An 18,767-nucleotide genomic window follows, 5' to 3' on the forward strand; every position below is an offset into this window, starting at 1 on the left:
AAATAGAGACAAAGCAAGAAAAAGCACAACAAAAGACCACACAAAGTGCATTATTATTCTAATGAGCTGACCTTTGGACATCCACAACACACCTGTCATACAGACGTTGACATTTAAAGACTAAATACAATGATCTGTATGTATCACCATGACAATCAACATTAAACATTGACGCATCTTTGACGCATCTTCACATACACCAATTGTTACTTTTTCTCAATTGTCAGTCTGAGATCACCCTACAAAAAAATCTGTTGGTACATGACTAAAGTTATTCTTGTTGGTACATGATTAAAGTTATTCTTGTCTATATTTTGTGTGATGGCACCTTTAAGCATCAAAATGTCTTTAACAGAGAGTCTTAACCTCATACTGTCTTCAGACATTTCTCTCTCTCTGTCAATTTCACTGTGGCCAGGATGAATACCCCAGCAGCCTCTCTGCACCATTCTCAATGGAAAGGTCAAAGGTCAGTAACATTTAAGTGCTGTTCAGTAGCCTTATGTATCAAAACCAGAAATTGACACACCTGAGCCGATATAGATGCCGGTTATTCAATAAAGCTATCTCTTGAAGGGAAACTTTTGCACCATATCTAATACATGATATATCAAGTATGCAGATTTCATTCCTTTTCTATAGCTTGGAATGATCACATAATATCCCAAGGGGAAAAAATCTGGACACCAAAGTTATTTCTCCAGTGAGATATTCATCCTTTTGAACACTTGTATGATGAAAATGTTCATACTGCAGGAATGCAGTTGTCATGTAGTCATCACAGACCATTCAAATACTTACTTAGAGTCAGGAATTCTGTTTGTGTTGTGTTTGCATTTTTTTTTAATTTATTTATTTATTATTTTTTTTTTTTTGGGGGGGGGTTCCTCCCTCCCCTCCCCCCCCCTTTGATGTTGTTCAACCAATGAAGAACACTAATGTGAAAGTGTTATATGTCAAAAGAATGTAGGTTAATGCACAATGTGTTATATTATTTCCCTCATTCAATACATTCATGTAGAGGATAACACTAAAGAAGAGATACAATGAAATCTTTGGAGAAGATGTCTGGGAAACGGATGCTGCCATGTCTCAGCTGCAGTTGCCGTGACGATCAAAGCATTCCAATTCCCAGAGCCTTTCTCGCTTGGATGAACAAGGCAATTGTGCAATAAAGCTGCATTGAAAATTCATGGCTTGTTAGTGTTATGGAGTCAGGGCATCAACAATCATCAAGTGGAATCTTATTGCCCATGGTAATGAGAGAAAGAGAGAAAAATAGATAATATATCTCTCTCCTTTCTAGTATCCCTCCCCCTCTCTCTTCCCAACTCTCTTCATCTCATTCTCTCTCTCTCTCTCTCGCTTCCTCCTCCCTTTCTCGACTTGCCATCATTTTTATCATTATTACTATCATTGCAAACTGAGCAAATATCAAATCTGGTCGTAAAATGTGAAAATTTTTCCTAAATTTGACCAGCATATGACAATGACAGAATGATCAAGGGTTAACCTCTAGTTTAATCACGCTGCAAAATTCAGCATGAAATAATAGAATGAAGTTATTGGTTCTCTAGTGCTCATCTCTACAGAGTTCAAAATATAAGATCTAATAGAACAGACAACTGTTATGGCAGTGAGGTGATTATTGATGTTGTATTAACACAGTGAGGGCTGCAAACATTAGTTAAAAATTAGCTGATTTCTAATCAAATTCTGATCTGGTTTTGTAAGTGAGGACTGACACACCTAAGCCATTCATTCTTCTTTCCTCTCAATTTAGTCTTTATTTTGCACTGAAAGGGTGATCACTCTGGTCTGCACAAATTTTTTAATTGCTCTCTCTCACAGACTTAAATCAGACCTATGGTCTCTCATCTCGTTGCTACGCCAACGCATCATCTCATCCCATATTCTCACCTCCTCAGCTGCCACACACAGCATGCCAGGCCCATCCTTCATAAGCCGTGCTTAATTCCCAGTCATAAGTTGACTTCTTTCACAACTCTTACTGGACTGCAATCGATATGAAAAAGGCTACTAGGGTATTGCATACACAGGAGACCTCTACCATACTCTTGTGAAAATGTCATAGGGGTCAAACTGTAAAATGAAGTGACTGAATTGAGAGACTATAATCTCAGGAAAATAATATCATCTGACTAGCAGTAATATTCTTATCCTATATAGTGCTCTCTTTGCTCTCTCTCTCTCTCTTTTAATTGGGGTGGGGGTGGGATGGGAGCAGGACTTTGCCTGTGCATATTGCATTATACAAGACCATTCACCATGGCAGCTACAACAGAGTTGCTGATAATTGTTGAAAACAACGGATGTTCAACCCTTTTTTCACCTACTCATTGTTGAGTTGACACAATTTCAGTACTGCTATACTGCGTTTGAATCCTGAAACAACAGTGTGTTGATAAAACATAATTTCAAACTCTCTGTGCTTATTTCAGGGAATAATCTTGACGTGCTTCAGAGTCAACATTCAATAGTCATCCACCTAATCCACACAAACTGCAAAGAAAACATATCACTTCAAAATTTTAAAAAAACTTGATGTGATAAATGTAAAGTAAAAAGACACAAAAGAACAATTTTAAAAGTATCACACTCAATGACATCTAATTTATCAAATGTTGTAATGACCAAGTGTAACATAGATTATTTCTCACTAGCGGTTTGAATTAAGTCACAGTAAAACTAAGAAACCTTTAATGACTGGTAGCATGGGGAAGGCTAATTGAACTGATCTTCATTCAGTGTCCACCAGGATACATAGCGCCCATCAGTAATAACAATGTGTATGTGCATCTATCAAACCTATGCTCATTGGTAATGGTAGACTTCAATTGTGATTCTTCAGCTGTCAGTGATAAAGCTATTAGTGGGGCAGATATGTGAAAAAGATGCTCACATCCGGCGGAAAGTATGAAATTTTGCATATAGGGGTATTTTGAGGCGCTGATTTCAAAAATTGCCGGATCCAAGAGATCTGGCCACGGGGTCGGCCGCCATTTTGAATTCCAATATGGCCGCTGTCAAAGATCCCTATCTTCAGTTCTGCATGACATTAGCCACTGGAATTTGATATATAAAAGCATGGTGATATGATGACTTCAATAACAGATTTATTTGATATGTCTGACAAGCTGCACGGCAGCCAATTTGAATTTTTATACATATTTGCCATGTTGGAGTGTTGAAAATCTCTGTCTCGGGTTTGTAAATTAGGCTACCTGATTGAGTGCGCGTTTGTAACTGATAGAGTGCGCGCTGCTGTATTTACATTGTGACGTCAGTGAAAGGTGCATTATGCTTCTTTTTTGTTGCACTTTTTGACATGCCCGTGAATGTTAGTCGTGATGTTTTATCTTCGTAGCCACATTGGAATTCAAAATAGCAGACATTGCGTTTCTCAGACACATCACATCAGTTAATATTTTAACTCAGTATGCTAAAATACTTGTTTACACCTAATTTCAGGGTCACTCACCACTTAGAAATCGAGATAGGAATTTTGAATATTTCGTCGAGGCGGCCATATTGGAATTCAAAATGGCGGCCATTCGATGTTTGTCAGACACTCCAAATCAATCTATCATCAAATTCAATGTGTCAAAACGCTCATGTGTACCAAATTTTGGTGCCACAGGTCATTCAGAACTGAAGATAGGGATCTTTGAATTTGTTTTGTGACGGCGGCCATATTGGAATTCAAAATGGCGGCCGACCCTGTGGTCAGATCTCTTGGATCCGGCAATATTTGAAATCAGCGGCCCAAAATACCCATATATGCAAAATTTCATAATTTCCGCTGGATGTGAGCATTTCGACCAATTTTTGCTACACATCTGCCCTACTATATTGTCCACAATTCTTTTGGGGAGATTCACAAATGTATCCCAACTGTGCCAGCCTTCCCACTCCATGGTATCTCACGCTACTGGAACATTAAGGCACACAACTCTACGAATGCAAGGTGGGGGGGGGGGGTTCTCCTTGAAAACTATGTCTGATGGCTCAGAGAGAGTGAGAGGGCATCCGTTGATGCAGAGATGGACTACTTTTGCCCCCATGGCGATGCCTCACCACTTTCATTAGCTTGATTGCTCCCAGATTTGCATTTTTATTGTGGTGGAGAGGGAACATCAAACCCCCCGTGGCTTTCCCAGATTTGCCCGTTTCGCTGCGTTGATCCAACACTTGCACACAATGGGTTTAAGAATGGTGTCACTGATACCATTCTCAACATGTAGAAAACCTCTCAAATTACACCTTCAGCCTGAGGAAGTAAAAAACAAACAGACAAAATACACACACCATACCAGACAAAATGAAGAAAAAAATGAATGTTAGTTGGAATGAATCGGACGCGAAATGTTAGAAGAAAACAGTTGATCATGTCAAAAAGCAAGAAGCGTCAAATATACCAGGAATGTGGAAGACATTTTGTTTGTGAGTTGCTTCCTTCTGTGTGTTGTTAGCTCTCATTGATGCGTTGGACTTCAAAGAGCCGAACGGCCGTATCGTACCAGATGGGGGGCTCCAGATTCCTGTCACATGACACACAAAACAAAAATTATAAAACATTTATACCACAACAAACACAGATTAGGTTTCAAGCCATGTCCATGCACTACAAGATATCAATTAATCACAGGCATAAAATGGCAAATTAGGTATACGTGAATACTGTTAATTGCCTTTGAGTCCTCCATTCCTTTAAACCTTTCCTTTGACTTTCACAAAAGAGAATGACAAGATAACATTCACATACGTAGCATGGTCACTCTCTGTTTATTGGTGTATTGATCGCTCATTTTTGCTGACAGAAAAACCCTCAACACAGGAAGCATGGATGATACATTGTAACAGCAAACTTCTGCACAAAAATAGTCTGCAGAAAATTTGCTGCATAGTACATTTGGGCAGCTCACATGCAAAAGCCAGTTTTCTAATTCTAGGGCAGATTAGATGGTGCACTGAAAGATGAATTACGTAGGCTTAAAACATTAAGTCACTTCCCAAGTTCCTGTCATGCTCCTCAGTACTTGAACACTGCTGTATACATTCAACAAACAAGGAGCCAACTTTGAATACAATGAAAATAACATCTCAAGATGCAACAGAAGATGCCATGAATACCAACACATACATGTACTCTCTTTTGTTTCTACCAATAGATACGGTAGACTACTGGTTAGAACTCAGGGATGCATCAATATGGCTGATACATCGGAAAAAATGGCAGATAAGTTTCAATTCAAGATCACATCAAAGCAACAGATCCCAAATTACTGAGGTGCACTATCAAAGATTCGAAAGAAGAATCTACATAAAGAGGACAGTCATTTTGACTGAAAGTACATATCATTAGAGACTGGAAAAAGACTAGTCAAAGGGAAGTAAGATACGTGGACACAGAAATTGAAACTGAACATTAACTAGCCATTGACTGAAATGTTTGATGCTGGCAAATTGCAACAATGTGTCTGTGAGGGTTGAGTTTCTTTCTGCTCTCCATCAACATCTCACAGCATGGGAATTTAATCTTCTCGACTATACATGGGACGACCAAAACATGACTTCACAATATCATCATTCACGATTCCTTCATGCCTGCTCCCAAAGCACATACTCATACATCCCTGCATCTCCCATTAAGTCAGTCAGCTCAATTATCATCACGGATAAACTAGCATGAGGTTGATTCCCCGCGATATTGCTTTTCTCCTATCGTATTTGATCAAAATCCAGCGTGCCGCCACTGTATGCTGAAATAAAATACTGTTCTGTACATTAGATACTTTCAATAACAGCCCTTGACGATGACATGCTTGCATCATATGATGTATTGCATGGGTATGCCGGCTGGTTCCTAGATAAAGCCACGAATAGATGACTTAAACAAGTTACCACGATGCTGTAACTACTTCACCATCCAAGGCATAAATCATATGTCATAATTTAGATCAACTAATACATGGTATCCCCAAACACTAAATCCTTGATTAATGATTATTTTTAACATTAGGTGATGAATATATATGGATATTGACAATACTGACATACAAATGCCTAAGATGTACCCACTTAAAAAAAAAACAAACAAACACACACACGCACACACACACACACACACTTACATCCTAGTTCACAGTATACTGAAGCTGATTGTGTACTGCAGAATCTTTTCATCCTTTGCATGGTTTCCTTTTTGTAAAATAATATCAAACATAATATGTCTGGAGACCTATTTTATCAATCATTCAGTAACATTTGTGTGATTAACCCCTTCTCTACAAGATTTCAATTTTGTAGTCTTTCTACAGACCCCAATAATAACTCTAAAATAATAATCCTAACAATAGTTGTTTCAAACCCTAAAATAATATCAGAGATAATGTCTGGAGAACTATATCATTGATCACTCAGCAATGCTAGCTGTGATTAACCTCAGTCTACAAGATTCAAATAGACTTTCTACAAACCCTTTGGCCCGAATTCACAAAGATGGTACAATCTTGTCCATGGTTTAAACCATGGACAAAGACCGTAGTTTTTTATGGGGCGCCAAGTGTCCCATGGCCTATTTCGTTACGAAATCAGTCGTTTTGTCAATGACGAAACGGTCATTTTGTTGACACAGGTTTTTTTAAGATGACTCTGTGTTTGGTGAATGAGGACAATCAATAAATTTACTCATCTTTTGAAATGTACAGAAAATATATACTTCTATCTGACTTCACTGCATGTTACTGTGACTGCAGAAAAGAACCCACCCCCCCAAAAAAAAAAAAAAAAATCTTGCTACTTTCCATTCTAAGTTGCCTAGATGTCATGCCCAGTTAAAAAACTATCAAGGCAAGTTTACCGCAAACACCAGAATCTTATTCTCCATGCAGATTCACTCTGCTATGATGAAAAAAAAAAAAAGAATAATTGTTTCTCATTTTCTTTGAACTTCTGGTTTCCTGAAATGTTCTCTGTAAACAGACTAGGAAATTAGAAAGCACTGCTTGCAAATCCAGTTTTATCGCTTGGTTGGGGTCTTACATGATCAAATGAAAGAGTCACTGACATCTTGCTTTTTTCTACAGCATAAATGAATACCACCAGGGAATTAAAGGGACATTCCAGACGATTTTCATAATTTCACATCATGTAGTACATAAATCAACAACTCCACGTATAGATCTGTTGAATTTATTGTGGTTCTTGAGCAGAGAAACAATATTTTGAAAAACCTCAAGCAAATTACACTGAACAAGGATGATGACATAGGAGGCTCACATATTTCAGAAATGTAGCAGTGTAATTCCCATTACAATACCGCTTGCTTGCGAGTTCACCTGTGTATAATCTATGCATGCCTTCTTCTTTTGTTCTCCTTCCTTGAGCCCCAACTCATGCATTCTTATGGTGACTCTGCCATGTCATCATCCTTGTTCATTACAATTTGTTCTAAATTTTGAAAATATTCTTATTTTTCATCTGGATTATCTTAAATTCTGAAACTCTGTCCTCAGTATAACTAATTTATAGTTGTTTAAATGTAAAAATCTGAAAATCATCCGGAGGTCTCCTTTAAAGGTACTCCTGATAATCCATTAAGCAAGGCACACCTATCACTTGTCATGCATTATTCATGAGATCTTAGAGAACCACTCAAAAATATTTCATGAAGCTCAGTTACAGAATAATATGCATCGGCAAGTAAGATTTCTGTCACCTGAGATATGCAAGGCACAACCGCTTGCTTTAAAGAGTAACATTAGTTTGAGTGACTTTGTTGAATATTCCAAGATAAAACTTCATAAATAAACAGAATACAAGTCATTAGTGAAGTTCATGGACAGAGAACTGTAAAACAGGACATTTTCGTAGCATGAAATTTTTGGGGTTTTTTAATGGGAGCCGACGGCCTTTTTCGCGGCATGAAATTTTCACAAGTTACCTCTAACATTCAATGCATTTATAGTGTAGACAAGAACTTTTGTGTGCATTTTTATTTCGCAAATCTTGGCTCTCGTGAAATTTGCAAAATTAAAATGCATGTGACCAATCCTTGTTTTTCAAATTCATGAAATATCTCGTTTTATAGTATATCTCATCTACAGTGTATAACTCTGAACTTACACTCTCACAATCTGTTTGCTTGTTGTTGTTTTTTTTTCGAATTCAATCTCAATATACTTTTAGTGATTGTCAGAGAACATGGCTACAACAGCAATACAGATCTAAAAAAAACACATGCAAACTATGTTACAAGGCAGGTGGTGTAAATATCTGTGAAGTCTACAATGTACCTTCCTCTAGATCTAAAACTACAAACCTGCGTTCCCTTTACTGAGACACAGTTAGCAAATTATTTTGCAATTTTAAGGTGAAATATACAATAAAAAGTTACTGTATATGTCACATATTTAGCGAGTCTATATGTCATATATTTAGTGAGTCTATATTTTCGCAAATCGGGACTTCCCGACAATTTGGCGAGCAGTTAAATTCCCAATTGTGGGTACATTACTGAATGGAGAAATGTATGTGTGCACATCACATTCAAGTCAGGATCAGAGTTTATATTTTCATGTCTTTTTTTAATTCGCAAATAACACCCAACTCGCTAATTCACAAAAATAAAAACATCTTCAGCGTATACAGTACTTACTTGGCTCTGATCACAGAATAATCTGAACACATCCAGGACAGACAAGGCCTTGTCACAGAAATGATGTGACATTTCCCACTGGTCTCACATACTCAGATATTACAGCACTGCCAATCTTAGAATTACAGTCATTTAAGTAATTGCTCTCACATTGATGAATATTGGAGAAGTGAGAAAAGATTTGTTGGGGTTCTTCTGGGAAATCTGATATTTATTTAACTAATGATGAAGATTAAATGGTATGCTACAATAATACTGTCAATTTCTCTAACACTTCATAGAAAATATCTGAAAATATCAGAAAGACTTTTAATTCTTGCTTTTTATTTTGTTTGTTTGTTTTGCAGCTCAACTTTAAGGTTTGAGCCAAAATTAAACACAAGCTTCTCTTCAAATAGATGCCTCTCAGTGCTAATGATAATAATAATAATATTCTAATAAAAAAACACTGTAGTTCAAACAAAGTTCTGTTGCAGTCTATTCACAAAATGGATATATTTCAATACGTGTATGTAGACTAGAAAAAGCACTTTCTTCCTTTAGAGGAGATATCTTCAGATAATAGAATACATAAATTATCATTACATACGTGTACACTGTCAAGCAAACCCAAACATGTTAAGGTAAAATGTCATGTTTTGATAGTGTTGATCTGACATTGCATCAATGTTGAAGGAGAAATGAAAGAATGTTTAATGCTTTCATGTTCTCCTAACATATTGACTTTGTATTAATACATCACAACTTTAAGACATTTGTCTTTGAACTTTGTAAGAGGATATCCTTGACATGCATACAAATCAACTCTACTGGTAGAGGTGGATTTCATTCTTTTATTGAACACATTTAAAAGAAAAGACAAACAAAAGTCCTTCTCAACTTCCATAATCTTTATGAATAGATTGTACCTTGCCTCAGTGAATTTAATTTTGGCCAGAAAACAAGCCAGGTTGCTGGTTAAAAATCTTAAGGTATAGAGTGCGATGTGCCGGTATTCAATCCTAATTTTGATTCAATAGCATGCAATCTAATCGTTTCTGGCTCTTGTTGAGAATGAAGACGACCTTACTACGCCACTCTTGACCAGAAGAAGGGAAATAAATCTGTTCCCGGCTTTCTTCACGTGTTATGCCATCACACCAAAGTGGAGCAATTGAGGTTAACATATGATAACAAGGCAATGGAAGCAATCCCGAGAGACGGTTTCAGTTTCCGGATGAAATTACCAATAATGTGGCACTGAAACACAGGGCATGTCTCAGTGAGGTTGTCTAGACCTTGTTGTCTGTCATTATTTTCTCCTGGGGAAGAAAGCTTGTCGTATTGAAAGCAGCGGAGCTGTGGATTGGGCACAGAACGCGGCAACTCATTTACAGTTTGTCCAGAGATCCTGGTTCACAGACAGACTTGTGAAATGTGAGGGTATTTCCTAAAGAATGATTAGTGTATACGGCAAACATTTCGCCGGGTTTTTATTTTCACAGGTTTTATGAGTCAGGTGCTTTTCGCGAGTTTAAACACACATGAAAATATCAATTCTGATCCTAACATGAATGTGACATGCATGCATACATTTCTCCATTCAGTACTGTGCGTCACAATTGCAAATTCAACAAATGAAGTCCCGATTCGCAAAAAAATTGGGACTCGCTAATTATGGCATATACAGTAAATTAGACTGTTGCCCATTTGCAACGTTGGACAAGCAAACCACATCATTCTACACCTTGTTATGTACAAAGCACTTTATGTTATTCATCGTCTTGCCGATTTAGTAATGGCTAAGAATAAATTTCACAGCTTTTATAACCCCCACATCACAGTTACATAAAATACACATACTGTCATTTCCATGGTTATAAAATCATTACATGGCATTCTTCCAAAATAAGTACCAGGTAATCAAAGAAAGGAGTGTCAAATAAATAAAAAAAGTAATAGCCTGGTGTACAAAACATAGACAGCTTTTTTTTTGAGAGGTAATATGATCATTTCCTGCTTTCCAGCAACTTTGTCCATTCATGTGACATAGCTGACATAAAAATATTTTAGTGAAGCCTTGTGATCTGAACAGTGCTGCCTTTGGTTTCCCATTACCTTTTGCATTTTGAATTTTAGAACTTTGTTTCAGGTTTGCCAGCTCAGTGTGGCTGAGTCTGCCAAGCGTAAATGCATTTTCTTGTCCCTTTCAGCAATCAGGCGTGTAAACTTGTTAGTTCTCTTGATTTTTTTTTTTTTTTTTTTTTTGGGGGGGTGGGGTTCTATAATACAGACACTTTGAATAATGACTGTGTTCTTCATTAAAGGTTTGACTTGTGAAATGAAAATGCTCATTAACACTTCTTGATTATCCTCACAAGATTTGTCCTGTTCGTCAGAGCAAGAAAATGTCTTGCCATGGCTGTCAGACATGCTTGGGCGAGTAGTCCCTAATCATCCATATCCAATACTAGTATCATATATGCAATCGTATGTTTAGCTCCTCATTCCTCTGATTCGTAGAGGATCTTGGATCTATTCCTTTCTTTTAATTGGGAAATGACATCATATTTGCCCATTTCAGATCTAACTGCACATTTGCAGTGCTTTGAAATAATAAACAGTGCCTATCAGATTGGACCAATCATACAATCAAGAAGAAAAAAAAAAGAAACACAAAGGAAAAACTCTACACTTTTTTTATCCTGTTGAATGTGCAAATGGGCTAATAATTGAAGCAAAAATTCTAACTATTGAGTAATTGTTCAAAACTACTTTAGGTAGTGGTATTTATTGACCAAAAAAGAAAAGAAAAAAATAACCAAACAAAACATTTGTAATAGAGCACATTTCTCCACATAAACATGAGGAGAAAGATAAAGTCACATCCTAGTATCTGGTATTAAAAGAAAATTCATCCAATCTACACCTACTGGACTTAGGAGAGAATTTGCTGATATTTCCTCTTTTCTCCCCCCCCCCCCCCCCTCTCTCTTATGCACTTAATAGCCAAGTCTTTACAGAATCACTCACAACACAAATCACCTACACACTTCCATCTTTATAAAGCTATAGCATATCGTCTAATCAATATCATAAGAGATTTCATGGTCTTCCTCTTAATATGTTAATGACTGGCGACATTTAACAATATAGTTTGTGATTAGACTTATATCAAGTCTGATGAAATTCTTCCTCGGCTTTCATATCTAGGGTGTACAGAAACATTGTAATCTACAAACCTAGTGAGTCCTTCTCCATGATGCAAGGACATATTAAAAAGACTTTGATATATATCCACAACCCCATTGAGAAAAAGTGTGGAAAGCATGGCTGGGGGAAGCTGTAGTATTCTCATTAATTCACAGCACATGGAATGCTTCAGTAATTAACCTGCTGAAACATGACGATGTGGCTTTAAGGGTGTGAGTCAGCCAACGTTACAGCAGGTTAGCTGATACATGAGGTATACTGGTACGAAATAAAAAAGGAACAGAAATGCATGAGCAAAAAATTCTGTGCGAGTATATCATCTTTAGAAGAGGCTCCCATATACAGTGCAATACTGCAATGATCAATGTTAACATGCTCTCAACGTCTTGAAGATTAGTGGTTGATATGAAAGCAAGCCAGCTAGCTACCGAAATATGAAATTTTTGAGGATTAGTATCCCTTGTCAAGATGCAGCATGATAACATCACTGAAATTGAATAGGAAGTGATGAAGGATGATTAAAAATGACGTTAACATTTCCTTGCAAGAAACTGAAATGAAATGGTCAGTGGTTAGTTTGACATGACTCACAAATAAATGTGAAGAGATCTGTAAATGAAGAAAGAAAATGTTACAAGGTGCAAGAAAGTTGTTAAAACAGGCAATAAAGAAAAATGTGTCACTTCACATGCTGAGAAGAGATAGTGAAGCAAAAGGAATGAAAGGTAATGCTCACTTTCAAATAAATGCATTTTATAAGAGGCCACTATTTCACTTTTGGCCGTATCTGGCGAGCAAAACAAATGTCTCTGACGATGCTCAAATATGCCCACATACACCACTTCAAGCAGACACAATATGCTAATAACACACTTCAAATGTATATTAAATCTTGTCAAGTTTGTACACAGAATTTCTTTCTTGCACATTTGAAACCAAAGCCCCAATTATGAAAGTCTACAGTGTCTACTAGGAATCCATGCACCTCATAAATTCAAGACAAACAGGTTGTAAAGCAATAATTAAGTACAGATAACTTTGGTAAAATGGTGACAACAACAAATATTAGAAATGACTCTGGAGGATAAATCATAATGTGCTCTGAATACCATGACAACAGGCATTGTGGAGAGCACTGTACCATTATTGATGTACTTGCATTCATGCATTGAAAAATACTTATGTAATTCACACTCTGGTAAGAATACAAGAGAATGAGTGAGAGAGGAAAAAAAGAAAAGAAAAATAATTTGTGTTCACTCAAGCACTCTGTACGAGATCCAAGGCCTATTACACACAAACAGCACCTGAGCACGGATGGCCATGGACTACACAGACCTGCTCAGTTTGGGTGCTGTTTTTTATGTTCATTTAAATTTCAGCCATAATTGAAGGCCTTTATTCAGAAGGTATACCTGCTGGTATCATATAGTTAATCTATGCACGGACATAAAAATGCATCCCACTCATCGCATAGCCCACTGAATCATTATTTCTTCTTCATATTGGAAGCTCCCCAGTTATAGGTCCATCAAAAGTTACAGTGTTTTAAAACAGAGCACATATAGTACAGTGTATATCTGTAAGTCTGTCAAATGCTTGTTCTGAGAATTAGAAGATGATTTAAAAATACAGGTACATGTAAAATACAAAACAAAACAAAACAAACACACACACACACAACCACAAATACATGCATATATATATATATATATATATATATATATATATATATATATATATATATATGTGTGTGTGTGTGTGTGTGTGTGTGTATGCCTAATCAATGTATGCATACAGCCTAATCACATAGATGCTGAATATATGCTACTTCAGGGTCTTAAAATATAACATCTTAGCTCTATTTTGCAGAAAACCCTATTCAATTTGGTTAAGCGGTCACAGAGAAATGTGGAATGTTGCAAAGCATGTCATGAGTCTGATTCTGCCACGTTTAGCACTTTGATGCTTAGATTGTGTGTGAATGCAATAGACAGAATTTGGAGGGAAGAGATTCTTGACATCCTCTACAAAATTCCTCATTTCTCTTTGACCACTGAAGCAAATCAAATGGGGTTTTCTGCAAGATGTGGGCAATGAGTTATAGTTTCATACCCTGAATTTGTATTTGGATTGATTCTCTATTTTTAAAGGTATCATTGGGGAGGGTCCCGTTGTAATTTTTTTGGGGGACATCCGGTACTGCTGGAAACTTAAAAACAATGAGCTTGTATCACTTGATTTATTAGTTGTTCATTTGTTTCAGAACTGAAAGGAAGCAACTTTCTGCAACTCACTTCCTGTACACAAGGTTCATTAATGTGACAATGTGTGCATGACATGACAGAACGCTGACATTAAAGGCATAATGCACCATTCGCAGATGAAACAAAAACCCAGCTTTAGTGCTTCAAAATAGTTCTAAAATGTGAGTTAGGGATAGAAACAAGCAACGTAAAAATGTTAATCAGTGTAATCAAAATGTGAACAATAGTTATAATAAAATTGTTTCTACAATAAACTGTCAATGGTCTTCTACAATAAACTGTCTACAGTTATGGTTCATTGATAAAAATAGTGATATCTCCTTTAAATATATTTTATGCTTTATTGCAAAATGTTTATCTGGTAGGATGTTTTGTGATGCAACTGACCTACACATATTCATGAAATGTGATAACTCGAACATTTTTCAAATCACTGCTCCCAAAGATTAACAATACCTTTAACTTTGAATGAGTCAGAACTCACAAGAAAAACTAATGGAGTGTGAGTCAAGGAAACAGCAACTCCACATGTGGTAGTCAGTACCATGAACAACATGCCATTTGAAAGCACATGTTCTTGGCATGATCATGATTGTGTAACCTACACATTCAAAGTCATTCTTTTTTTTTCTTTTATAATTCTGTTTCAAGCTCAAAGTCATGTTGACAGGAAAACTTCAATTTAGAGAGAGAAAAGTTCAGGAAGAACCTACTATAAAACCTAATTTCTTTGGGATGGTGTCAGGCTTCAGACGAGCATAATTTTAGTTGGTACCATAATTTGTCATGTGATACTAGGGGCTCACACAGCTTTATGTTTGTGATTAGGAAAAAGTGCAATGGACATAATTTGCATGAAAAGTTCTTTCTTTTTAAGGCAAGACAATAGTGCTCAGTGATTTCATGAGTAATTCATATTCTTTCACCAGACAAATGATACGGTAAGGAAATCAGCAAAGCACTGCTCAGATATGATGTGCACTGTGGGGGTGGGGATGACTTCATGTTCACTTCATGAAATCGCTTAAATCTAACAATATTAAAGTACATGAACCTTCAATATGGCTCAAGAATGAAGGCATTAAAATAATGAATTTTCATGATATGATGTGAATGAGTAAATATGTCATGTACCAACACCCATAACTCTATAGTCACCTATCCCATCAAGCATTGCATCTTCCTGTGCCCCTCACAATGTTGCATCACATACTTTGTGAATTCATTCATTCATTTTTATTTAATCATGGTACTAACATCAGCCATGGCTGTTTTTCAGTCAGTCCGTGCAATAAAAACAAGTATACATGATATCATAAATACAATACACAAATAAAAAACTAGTACATAAAACGACAAAAAGTAATTTACATATAAAGGCAAGACACAAAAACAGGCATAACAAAATATACAACCACAAAAATGAAATTACATTTCCATTTAAAAGCTTAGGAGTATAAAATTTTCCAAAATAACAATAATTTCATTGCATGTTCGGGTGGAAGATTGTATCAAAATTTCATCAACTATGGATGGAAATGTAACTGCAGCAAACAGAGCCTTTTCCTTTAAATGTGGCAATGAGGCAATTATAAGATGATCTTCAATGCTACCACAAATAACTTATTATATATTTTAATATATCGTGCAAAGATAAACATGAGAGTGCAAGAAAAATACATTATAATTAGACTGATCTTCCATGAATAATGAAAACAAGATAAAAACACGCACTATAATCAGCTTTTTAACATCCTAGCCCTAGCATGAAACAGGGAATGAGTAAGATTTCAGATACCGGTAATGTAAACTTTTTAAAGAAATCACTCTTTAATGCCACCCATTAAAAAAAAAGAAAAAAAAGAAAAGAAATAGAACTTGAAATCTCCCAAGGAAATTGTGTGGAGCCAAATTGCCTAATAATGGTTCCCCAAAGGGAATGCCTCTCTTTCATAAATAAAGACTTAATCCTCTTTAGGAAAACAAGAGACCCGCGGGTCTAGCGCTCACCTGAGTATCGCAAGTTCACCTTTCACGCAGTCACTAATCTAAATTATTCACAGCTCTACTAAAATTTGACCAGGCTTCTCAAGTAGAAGATGAAAATGTACAATAAGGGCCGAAATTTTTAAAGATTCCTTCATTTGGGGGGATTGGGGGCCCCCTGGGGCCCTCTGGGTGGGGCATGGTGCCCATTTTGATAAATTGAGATCCTGACCCCCTAGGGATGCTACCTGCCAAGTTTGACGAAAATCCATCATGAGGTTTTCAGGAAGAAGATGAAAATGTACAATTCAGGCCCCCATTTGGACCTTCCCAACCCCCCCCCCTGCCCCCAAGAGGGGCACCCCTGGATTTGCTATGAACAAACTTGAAACTACAGTCATTAATGTACTCACTCATAGTATTATCTTAGCTCTATAACTTCTGATTCTAGAGAAGATTTTTAAAGATTCCTTCATTTTGGGGGGTTTGGCCCCGCTGGGGCCCCTGGGTGGGGCATGGTGCCCATTTTAACAAATTGAGATCCTAACCCCCTAGGGATACTACCTGCCAAGTTTGGTGAAAATTGGTCATGGGGTTCTCAAGAAGAAGATGAAAATGTATAATTTAGGCCCCATTAGGACCCCTCCCCACCCCCCTCCCCTGGGTCCCAAGGGGGGCACCCCTGATTCTGCCATGAACAAACTTGAAACTACAGTCATCAATGTACTAACTCATAGTATTAACTTAGCTCTATCACTTCTGGTTCTAGAGAAGAAGATTTTTACAGATTCCTTAATTTTGGGGGTTTGGGCCCCCCTGGGGGCCCCCTGGGTGGGGCATGGTGCCCATTTTCACAAATTGACTTCCTAACCCCCTAGGGATGCTACCTGCCAAGTTTGATGAAAATCGGTCTTGGGGTTTTCAAGAAGAAGATAAAAATGTAAAAGTTTACGCACGACGGACGACGCACGACGCACGACGGACGACGCACGACGGACGACGCACGACGCACGACGCACGACGGACGCCGGACGAAGGGCGATCGCAATAGCTCACTTGAGCCTTTGGCTCAGGTGAGCTAAAAAATGCACTGAAGGTTTGATTAACTCCATTCCGAACACAAATCAGGTGAAGAGATGAGCTACAGAAGCTTACTTTATGGTTAGAAGAGTAGAGCTATATTCCAGAGCAAGCCAAGAAATCACTCTTTAATGCCATTCTTTAAACAAACTTTACATGTCTCAAATGAGCTGCTTACAACAATATTGTCTGATAATGGTTTTGCAAAAAGAATGCAGTGAAAACCAAAGCAGAAAGGAACTGATACCTTGAAGTTACAAAACTTTAAAGGCACAAACAAGTATCACTTGGACAGTATGATATGAGGTGTGCTCCTACAGTTTAGGTTATCATGTCCACTCCCATACAAATCTAGCGCTCAGCAGAATTATAAGAGACTTTAAGAAAAAAAAAATACCGCTAAACAGATCAGAACATTAAAATCAGTGAAACTTGGAGTTGCAAAACTTTTTGATACTGTGTTCTATAGATGTAAAATGGCTTTCAAGAATCATATGTGACCATGCATCGCAAAACCAACAAAAAGTTGCCAGACATGGATTTTTAATTACGGGCAGATTCTGAAAGAACAGTCTCTAAGCTTTAAAATGATGTATAACTCAATTCAAATGGACTCCCCTAACCTGTCTAACACTAGAAAGAAAGCACCCACTCTGGAAAAGTGTGAACTGAGAAAAGAGGCTCTGAAGTACAGGGTGTATTCAAGCGCTTAATCTTTACCAAGCCATGCTAGCTGTGCGATGAAAGGGACAAAACACAGGGTGTAAACCACTGGAACCATGATTAATGCCAACTTTCAAAGTAGTAGTGTTATCCTTTCAACAGTTATTAGACTTGAAAGTGAAGAGTGTGCAAAGGATTTCAAGAAATGAAAAGGGGCCTCTTAAAGACATACCTGATCATTCTACTCTCCCCCCCCCCCAAAAAAAAAGGGTCGTAGAAAATCTTGCGGAAACACACTTTCCCATTCATGTTATGATCACAAACTAAAGAATAACATACAAAGGAAGAAGGATAGCTCTCTCAGAAAATGTGAAAAACTCAAGATGGACTCGGTTGACTCATTTCACCTTTTTTGAGTCCTCGTGTAAAATCAAGGGATGTGATTTTTTGTTGGTTTTTGTGATGCACGGTGACATATTACATGCCATTCCTCGTCCGACAAACGAAAGTATGATGGGATTTGCCATTTGAACACTTACTTGGGTGATGAAGTGTGAAATATTGGTGTTTAACGGAGAAAACTCTCATAATATGTAAGAAATCTGAACTGTTTCTCATGTTTGCATGACCACTGCTAACATGTTCTACTCATTTCACTAGTAGGTGCATGTCCTTGAAGATTTTGACATATTCGTTTATGTACATGGATTGTTTGCACTGGAAAAAAAAAAAACTAAACCAACCACCTGGTCAAGTTGCTTGAGGCTGTTCTGTGTTATAAAATCAAAATATATTTTACGTATGATACAAGCCTTTGAAGCAAGCCTTCAGTGCTTAACTTGCACACACCCTGAAGCTTACACCATATAGGCCATCATGAACACCAAATTTCTTTTTTT

At 37.2% G+C, this 18,767-nt stretch overlaps 1 protein-coding gene across 2 annotated transcripts in view; it reads right to left on the reverse strand.

Moving 5' to 3' along the window:
- Positions 1 to 18,767, reverse strand: part of LOC140231483 (protein HID1-like) — a 77,030-nt gene that overhangs the window by 22,968 nt on the left and 35,295 nt on the right. Inside the window, exon 18 of one of the 2 annotated variants that reach the window (XR_011901442.1) lies at positions 4,440 to 4,562. The exons of the other annotated variant lie outside the window; for it this stretch is intronic. The gene's annotated coding sequence lies outside the window, so the exon portion shown is untranslated. The remainder of the gene's footprint in view (positions 1 to 4,439; positions 4,563 to 18,767) is intronic. 2 annotated transcript variants of the gene reach the window in all.

Source organism: Diadema setosum, chromosome 8 (assembly GCF_964275005.1).
Source record: "Diadema setosum chromosome 8, eeDiaSeto1, whole genome shotgun sequence".
Classification (NCBI taxonomy): Eukaryota; Metazoa; Echinodermata; class Echinoidea; order Diadematoida; family Diadematidae; genus Diadema; species Diadema setosum.